Source organism: Arachis ipaensis, chromosome B02, assembly GCF_000816755.2.
Source record: "Arachis ipaensis cultivar K30076 chromosome B02, Araip1.1, whole genome shotgun sequence".
Lineage (NCBI taxonomy): Eukaryota > Viridiplantae > Streptophyta > Magnoliopsida > Fabales > Fabaceae > Arachis > Arachis ipaensis.
In genome coordinates, this window is record NC_029786.2 from 14,795,870 (window position 1) to 14,805,852 (window position 9,983).

The window sequence follows — 9,983 nt, forward strand, 5'->3', positions numbered from 1 at the left end:
ATTACATCATATTAAAATTATTTATTTTTTACTATTTTGCTATTTTTTTATAATTAATATTTTTTGTTATTAATAATAATAATCTTTTTTATAGAATAAAAAAATGATATCTGTAACAGTCCAGACCACCCGCTAGTATGATATTGTCCGCTTTGGCATACAAGGCCTCACAGTTTTGTCCCACACCCACTCATCAAAACGCGTCATACTAGGGAGAGGTATCCACACCCTTATAAGGCATGCTTCGTTCCCCTCTCCAACCGATATGGGACCTTACAATCCACCCCCTAAGGGAGCCCAACGCCCTCGTTGGCACATCGATTCCTATTATTATTATTATTATTTATGTCAACAATATTTTATGTAGTAAGGTATATTATTTACAGGCCTGCTACACATACAAGCAAAAACGAGTTACAAGCTTTACAAGTTTGGCCCAGCCCAAAAAGAATTCACGCGCATGAAGAGGGATTGAATGGAGCGTAACATTCATGCGCTCCCACTCAAAACGGTTACGTTCTCTTCGAGTAATGGCAGACTCTTCCACTTCTTCCACTTCTCAAAGCAATTCGAAGAAAACGCAACCCTTCTGTTTTCGAGCGAAAATCGAAAATCAAAATATACAACTCGTCGCTAACCTTCGAAACCTCCATCAACACACCATCAAACTCTCCATCAAGAATCTCCAGCGAAAACAAAGCAACAATACTCAAGGTACGTTACATGACGATTCCTGTATATTTTCCAGATTACGAACTAGGTTTTACTTTTCTTCTACGTTGTTGTTCTAGGGTTTACTGTTATTCTTGCTTCTTTGTTACACTGTTCTTCTATGTTGTTGTTCTAGGTTCTCCTGTTATTCTTGTTGTTCTAGATCTTCTGGTAACTGACTTTTGGGGGTATATTCTGTAGATTGGGGGGTGTATATTGCTTGACCTTGTAATGTTGCTTGATATTGAAGCATGTATGAGTGATACCTGACTGATGTATATGGATGTATCTGAATCATATCTATGGGTGTGTCTCACTGTTATCAATGGGTGTATCTGAATCATATCTATGGGTGTATCTTACTGTTATCAATAGGTGTATCTGAATCATATATATGGGTGTATCTTACTGATATCTTTGGGTGTATCTGACTCATATATATAGGTGTATCTTACTGATGTCTTTGGGTGTATTTTTCATTTCAGAGAAAATGGCAGCAAGAAACCAAACAAAAGACCTTAAGTGTGCCACACATCTCCTAAGTGATAAATTCAAAAACATGACTGAGGAGAAGAAGGCGATTGTGAGGGATCTAGGATTCGGTGGGTTGATGCACATCCCACCACTAAGGGTGCATCACCAACTGTTAAGGGAGCTGGCAAACAACTTCAAACTTGGGGAGAACAGACTGGAAATAGGATATGGTTCTTTCAAAATAACCCCAAGAAAGATAGGTCACGCGCTTGGCATCAATGCAACAGGTAACTAGCTCAAAATTATAGGTGTATATTAAGTTGATGCTTGGGTGTATTTAAGGTTGATGCTTGGGTGTATTTGAACCGACTTTGATACTTTGTTGTTTTCCTTTTTGTAGAAAATCTGTTTCCTCAGAAAGTCGAGTATAAGAAACTTTCTGACAATGACAAAATAATTTTTAGAAGATTCCAGGGTAAGACCCTCAAAAGTCTTACCGATGAGATGATGGATATCGGCGTTGGTAACGAAGAGGAACGCCTAATGTTCAAGAGGATTTTCATCCTCTATATACAGATGGCGTTCCTTTTGCCAACGACAATAAACAAAATATCGCATGTGCACCTGGCCCCAATTTTTGAGATGGACGGCATCTCGGAGCGAAACTGGGGGGCCATGTTTTGACCTTCATCGTCAAGGGCATCACAGACTACAAGGAGAAAAAGAAGAAGGTAATTGATGGCTGCCTCTTTGCCCTGATGATAATATACTTTCATCTTTCAGAAAACAAAGGCAAGAAGAGGGTTGAAAGACCACCAAAACCATGGATTGCCAACTGGAGTAAGGAGCAGTTGGTCGAAAGAATGAATGCAGAAACAGAGGAAATTATGTTGGGTGTATATTTATTTATCTGAATGCTGCTAAATAAATTATCTGATGTTTCAGGAGATTGTAAACATGGCGCAAACAAGAGAGAAAATGAAAAAAATAAAGAAAACAGAAAAAAAAAACAAGAAATCAAGAAAACAAAAAAAAGGAAGGCAAGTTCAACATTGTCTTCGGAGGAAGAAACAACTACTGACAATGACAGTTCTACCTCTGAGTCTGAGACTCAAGAAGACTCAGAGGATTCAGCAAGAAAACACCCCAGCAAAAAGGGAAAAAAGTAAGTACCATACTTGGGTGTAATTTCTTTTTCGAGTTGAGTGTATTTTGTGGAACCATTTGGGTGTATTTTGTTGATCAAGTTAGGTGTATGTAGTTTATTAAGCTGGGTGTATTTCGTTTGCTGCGTTGGGTGTATATTGTCCATTCAGTTGGGTGTATCTTGTGCATTCATTTGGGTGTATTTTTTATCTTTAGTATGTTCTAAATAATGATTGTTTGCCTTACAGAATGGACTCCAGAAAAAGAAAGAAGAGTCAAGAGGAGTCAGATTCTGATTCAGAATCTGAATCTGAATCAAGTGATGAGTAATATTCTGAAATTATTACTCCTTTCTTTTGGCTTCATTATAAATATTTCATGTATTAACTGAAGTGTCTCTTATTAACTTATAGAAGCGAAAAATCATCACCGGCGGAGAAGGAAAAGAAAAAGAAAATGACAAAAACAACACCAAAAAAGTAAGCACTTCTTTGGATAAATATTCTGTGATAAAATTACTTTTTTTATTTCTGATTCATACTTTTTTTTCCACTCAGAACACAATCAAAAAAGAAAAAAGTTGTTGTTGAGCATTCATCCCCTGAAGAAGATCAATACTTTGATGGGTACAGTACCTCGTTAGCTATATTACCGTCTATCATCGTAATTATTTTTGTTAACATCTTCTTTTATGAATGTAGTGAGAGATATGAAATATCAAGTGAAGAACTAGATGAATTGCTAAGGGGAAACGTTGAAAAATCTGCTGCAGAGGGGTATGTCTTGTTGGGGTGTCTATTTCAGATTTTGGTGTGTTTTCTTTGCTAATAATTGTTTCTTGTTTCGCAAGGAGAACCAAGCTGACCTGCGATCGACAGAAGGTCGCTATGTCTCCTCTGAAACGTAAGAAGCTTTATTTAATAAAGTCTTGTTATCATGATTTGGGTGTATTTTGTGGAACCATTTGGGTGTATTTTGTTGATCAAGTTGGGTGTATGTTGTTTATTAAGTTGAGATATTTCGTTTGTTGTGTTGGGTGTATATTGTCCATTCGATTGGTTATATCTTGTGCATTCATTTGGGTGTATTTTATACCTGTATCTTATTTTGTCTGAATAACATGAAATCTGTTTAGAATACCGGCTGTGAACTTGGGAAGTGATGATCCTTCCTCTCAAGGACGCACAGAACAGAGTAGTGTAAACCAGCCGTCAGAGAGCATGTAATTTCTCTTTCAGATAACCGTTACTTTTGTTCTTCTATTAACTTCTACTTCTAATTCTATATATATTTTTTTAGAAAAAAAAGTCCTTTATTATTTTATTCAAGAAAAAAAAGGCAGGAAAAAAAAGCAAAAAATGCAAGTATGTAAGTTCTCAAAAAACAAAGCTTGTCTTCTTTTTGAATTGTTCGGGTGTATTTTTTGACTTTCTTTGGGTGTATTTTAGGTTGAGTCCGGCTGATTCGAATATGATGGTTGTGAGGGAACAGACACCGTCGGATGCGCTTGCAATGTGAGTTTTCCAAGAAGCCTTGGCTTGACTGATTCAAGCCAGGAGGGAGCGTCAACGCAGGAGACAGAAAGGGCAAAATCTCCAGAAGCTGCAAATTTGCTAAAACAATTAGACGATTTGGTACAAAAAATAGCAAGCAGTGCGGCGAAAGAAAAAAAAGTAAAAGTCCACAAATTCAAAGGGAGACTGGGGGAGAAAGTTCTGGGAAGTTTGAAACTCCTGAGGGAATAAATCAGATTATGGATGATATGAAAGAAAAGTGCTACATCTGGGGGACATGACTGAAGACTTACGCAGATGGCAGTACTGACGAGTATGACCACATCTGCACTCTGATGGCGCAAGATAATTACATTTTATTTAGAATGCACCTTGCATCCCTCCAGGCAGAAAGTTATATAGAATCTGAGGTAATATTAGAATAACATTAATGTTTTACACCAAAGTTTACTGCAATGTTTATTAACGTAAATTGATTTTGGCATATATTTCTAGATTGTATCTGCCATGTGCCACATCCTAAACCGGAAAAATGATAAAAGGTTTCAAGAACAAGTTTACTGTCTGCCCCCCAATATTGTGGTAAGTTGTGTAGTCATTTGGGTGTATTTAAAGTATTTACTTGGGTGTATTTTCAGTATTTCATTTTTTGTTTCGCAATTGTTGCAGAGCATGGCCCTTTCGAAGCACCCAAAGGGGGAATTCATATCACCGAAAACCAATAAAGAATTCAGGGTGGAAGGCTACCCGAGTTTTATTCCCTTCATAGATGCAAAAAAAATAACTTCTCATCCATATGTAAGTTTTCATTTGCTAAATTTGTTAGTACCGTTCTTTACTTATATGCTAAATAAAATAACACACTGTTGAAATGTGGCAACCCTTCAGATTTTTGCACCTGTTTGCTACTCGGGCCATCGGTGGTTATGGGTGATTGATACAACAAAGCGGAGATGTCGTATACTTGACCCGCTACACAAGAAAGCTCCAAGCGATGAGAGAAAGCAGCTTAATAAATTCACTGTAAGTTGCCTCTGTATTCTTTACTTTAATAGATAGGTCTATTTCAGTTCAATATAAGGTGTATATATATTTTGCTTTGGGTGTAATTATGTTCTCTTTTGGGTGTAATTTCTTTGTCGGGTTAGGTGTATTTTGTGTGTATGTTGTTTATCAATTTGGGTGTATTTCGTTAGTTGTGTTGGGTGTATATTGTCCATTCAGTTGGTTGTATCTTGTGCATTCATTCGGGTGTATTACTGATTTGTTTTGGTATTTAAGGGATATGTATTTTCAAGATTGAGAGCATATGCTGGCGGGGAACCTCTGCAGAAAGACGAGAAGGAGAAGAAAATTAAAGCATCATATGTTAAAATATCAGGCCAAAAATCAAGGTATAAATTTGTGACTCTGAACATTAAACTTTCCTAAATGAGATTTGTAATTTATTTTCTTCGTTTTCAGCTATGACTGCGGTATCTACGTTATGAAGTGGCTTGAGTTAATTGAGCCGGAAAACATTAAAAAGGGGAAGTATGAATGGGATAATTGGAAACAGGTAACTGTCTTTAGAACTATATAACTCTGTATTACTTTACTGAATTAATATTGCTGTTTAAACAGAATATACTTTTTAATTGTAGGAGGAGGTGGACCACTATAGAGTGGAGTATGCTTCGCGGATACTATTCAGTGAGATGAATAAAGAGAGAGATCAGGCAATTAGAGAGAGTAATGCTATAAGGCTGTCGAAGCCATCCTCTGTATTATTGAGTCCGTTTTGTCAGATAAATTCTGCTGATATAGAAACTGCGTAATCCAACTGCTGGGTAGTTTGTAAATTGAACAAATGCTGTAAATATTTGCCATTTATCAACAACTTCTATTCCATGTATATTTTTTTTCATAATTAAACTATCTGTACTGTTAAACTGTCTGTGCTGTATTCAAAAGCTGTATTACAGGTGGTAAAATATGAAGGAAAAAATCAAGGCATATATAAACGCAAATTATAAACTTTTACACCTAATGCAAGTGTAATAATACACCCAAGATTGCATAAAATATACACCCAAACTGTCTGTGCTGTTAAACTGTCTGTGCTGTCTTCAAAATGTATGAATTACAGGTACTAAAATATGAAGAAAAACATCAAATCAAATATACACCCATAACCTGCGAATTTTTACACCCAAATAAAGTTGAACATACACCCTGAAATCTATCCCCCCCTGATGCTTTGAGACTAAAACCCTGAACCCTAAACACTTAAAACCTAAACCCTTACCCCTAACCTGTAAACCCTAAAACACAAATATTATATATATGTATCTATATGTAAATTGTGAATTAACAAAAATACACCCAAAAGCACAGTGCTTCTACACCCATATTCTGAAAAACTATACACTCAAAGAGTTATCCCCTGCTGCTGGTACCCTGAACTGATAATTCATAACATGTCCTTGATATTGGCTGGAATTTGAATGCACCGCTGATGCAGCATCAAAAAGGTTTATCTGAAATATAACACACACACATTACCTAAACTATTAACGAGAAAAATAAACTCAATCGCCACAAATTTAAAGAACATTACTTTTACCTCGCTTAAAACTTTCGTCTTCTTCTTCTTTGTGGCATTTGCGATCTGTTTGTCCAACTTTGAACCTAGCCTATTTTTTGGACGTCCTCTTGTTCGAATCCTTGGCGGGCTTTGAAGCTCGTTAACGGATTCCAAGTTGGCGTCTTCGTGGGATAAAGAAGATGTCCCCTTCCTTTTGGCTTTTAAAGATTCCATCTCAGCCATGACATTATCGTACGCACGGTGCAGAATTGTAGTCAGCTCCTCCGATTCGGATGCAAATTCACAAATATTTTGCGAACAAAAAACCAATTGGTCGAACCTCTTGCTTCTTGGCTCCATCAGTGGCTCGTCGTGGCTGCTCTTGATGTGTGTGTGTCGCCTCTTTACCTTCTTGCTCCATCGTTCCAGTATATATCTAGGTGACACTTGGCTTACTTGTTCAAAGCTTAACACGCTTAGTGCATGACAACACAGTATCCCTCTCGACTCGAATAATAAGCATTGGCATTTTACCTCGGCTGCAACTGAGTCGTAAGTAACCACAAACTTCTTGAATATTGAGCTGGAAACTTGTTCTCCGACTTCGTATACTGAATAGCCTAGAGCGGAATTCGTTAATCTGGTGATGCAATTCGCCTTTCCTCTAAATTGCGCTTGGACTTCCCTAAACTTTTGATGAGTGTACGCATCTTGAAACTGAGCTTCAATGGAAGATTTGGTTGCACACGGTATGACCGTATGAAAATCTGCAGCATCTGATTCTCTCTCTGCTTGCTCCCTGCTTCCGAGGCAATTATCGTATTGTTTGACGAACTGAATAAGCGAGCTGTTCCGGGTGATATACTTGTTAAAAAATGAATGCATGCTCTCGCTCCTTTTTGTGCTTCTCATCCCTGCCCAGAAGTGGTGATCCAGATAGATAGGAACCCATATGTGACGGTCTTCGTACAGATCTGCAGAATACACCCAAACACAGACTATAAATACACCCGAGAGAACATGCAATTTACACCTCTGCTGCAGATTTTAAAAAGACATTACCTGAAAGCCACTTGTTGTCCGCAAGACCAAAATTCAGCAGAAAATCATTCCAATTCCTATCGAATGAGTCTTTGTTATGAGAGTTCCAAACAACTTGGCTCATTTCTTGTTCAATATCGGCATGTCCCTTGTACCTGTTTAATTTGCTTGGAATCTTCTTCTTGATGTGCCAAATACACCAACGGTAAATTGTTGTTGGCATACAGGCCTCTAAAGCCCTTTTCATTGATGCGCACTGATCGGTGAGAAACCCTTTCGAAGCGTTTCCTCCCATGCAACGAAGCCAGCATTGAAATAACCATTTGAATGATTCAATTTCTTCGTTCTTCATCAAAGAGCATCCGAGAAGTGTTGACTGACCGTGGCGATTCACCCCGACAAAAGAACCACAGACCAAATTATACCTGAAACAAATTACCATAGTGCAGAATGCAAAATCATTAAATACACCCCAACAGATTCTTTGTATACACCCAAAGAAACAGCCAATATACACCTCTGCTGCGAATTCGTAAAAATACATTAATTTAGCATCATAAACAGGGGCAGTTTGTTACCTGTTTGTATTGTAGGTGGTGTCGAATGAAATGACGTCTCCGAAATACTCAAAGGCAGCTCTGCTTCTTGCATCGGCCCAAAAAGCCAGCTTAATAGATTGATCCTCCTCGAGTTCGAGCTCAAAAAAGAAATTCTGATTCTTCTCTTTCATTCTTAACAAATATTTCCCGAATTCCTTTGCATCTTCTTGTTTGGAAACATTCCGCACTTCCCTGGTAATGTAATTCTTCACGTCCTTTTCGATAAAATTTAACTCGCGGTGACCCCCGGCAGCCGCAACAAATGATTGGTAGGTTTTGCTTGGTCTGATACCGGCCTCCTCGTTATTCTCTATTGTACGACGAATGTACATGCTTAGTTCCCTGTGCTGTTTGAGCATCTCTGCTTTACTTGGACAGCAGAGGTGTGAATGATCCAGCACAACCTTTGAAATGATCCAAGCACCGACATCCTTCAATGTGTGTATATAAATTCTTGCAGGACAATTTAGACCGGCTGTTGGATTGGTCTTCTCAGTCGGAGATATTTTAGATTTCCATTTTCCCTCTCTGCTACATGTAATCAGTTGATTCTTAATCTCGTTTCCCTTCCTATTTGTGCACCGAACTCTTGTAGAGAAACCTGCAGCCTTGGCGTAGTTCCTGTAAAATTTTCCAGCATCTTCAAGGATGGTAAAGGTCATTCCAACCTTCGGAACAAGCTCGTCATCAACAACCGAGAGAGGCTGCACATTACACCATGTCAAAAACTGTAAATACACCCATAGATATGATTCAAATACACACATAGATATGATTCAAATACACCCAATCATGTCTAATATGATATACACATGCTGTAAAGCCATAAACTGTAAATACACATGCTGCAGAATACACCATGTCAAAAACTAAAAACACACCCAATCATGTCTGATATAATACACCTGAACAACAACAACTCAATTAAAATAACAAAAAACCAGTAAAGTGTAAATACACTCACACTTCTAGCAAAAATACACCCAAAAAAGACTTGATCTACACCCGAGCGTCTGCTATAAATTCCAGATAATTAATCAAAACTAATACATTGAATCGACAGATTCATGTTAACGTGTTAGTTTCACAGTCGATGTTCAACAATTTTTTAACTACACAATGCTATACAAATTACTGCATGAAAATTCATACTAATCCTATGTAAATCAAACCTCAGGAACTTCGTTAGATTCAAATTCATAATCCACTTCGCCTGGATTCAGCTGACAATCTGAGGTTGAATGATCCATTATCTTCAAAACGAGTTCAAACTTTGATTTCAGAAAACAACAAATCAAAATAGAAAATGAAGCTCGAGTTGCACAAAGAGAGGAAAGTAACGTAAACGAAGAACATACCAGTGAGAAAAGGAGAGGAAAAGAACGATGGAGAAGAAGGAGGGAAGACGCGCGAGAAGAAGAACAAGCAAATCTCCAAATAACGAAAACGAAGAAGGAAACAAATCTTTTAAATTTGGTAGTTAGATATACGCGGGATCTTATATAGCGCGTGTATACAACGTATGTGGAGCAGCGCGTCGATTCCTTTATGACCATAGTTTTATCATAAATAATATTTTCTATGTGTGTAGCTTTTATTATTTTAAGTAGTGAATTTAATAAAGAAAATCTATAAGTAATGATTATTTAAGTATTTATATAGAATGGAAGTTACCATTATATAAAAAATGATGGATTTAAAACTTATTTTATTTTTTATATAAATTAAATAATAAACGGTACTATCGTTAATTCTGTCATTTAAAATAAATAAACAAATTAATAAATTATCTCCTAAAAATGTATTATAGATTTTTATTTTTCTATTTTTATAACAGATGTATTTATTATGTCTTTTCGAGACGTATGTTCGGTAATCCCGAACATACGAAATGTTCAAGTAATTCGTTATTTTGTTTTTTTGCGCGACGAT

At 37.1% G+C, this 9,983-nt stretch overlaps 1 long non-coding RNA gene across 1 annotated transcript in view; it reads right to left on the minus strand.

Annotated features, from left to right (window-relative positions):
- The window catches only part of LOC110268730, a 19,710-nt gene that overhangs the window by 8,277 nt on the left and 1,450 nt on the right, over nucleotides 1–9,983 (minus strand). The window contains exon 2 of the long non-coding RNA XR_002357145.1: nucleotides 9,046–9,050. This is a non-coding gene — a long non-coding RNA (uncharacterized LOC110268730). The remainder of the gene's footprint in view (nucleotides 1–9,045; nucleotides 9,051–9,983) is intronic.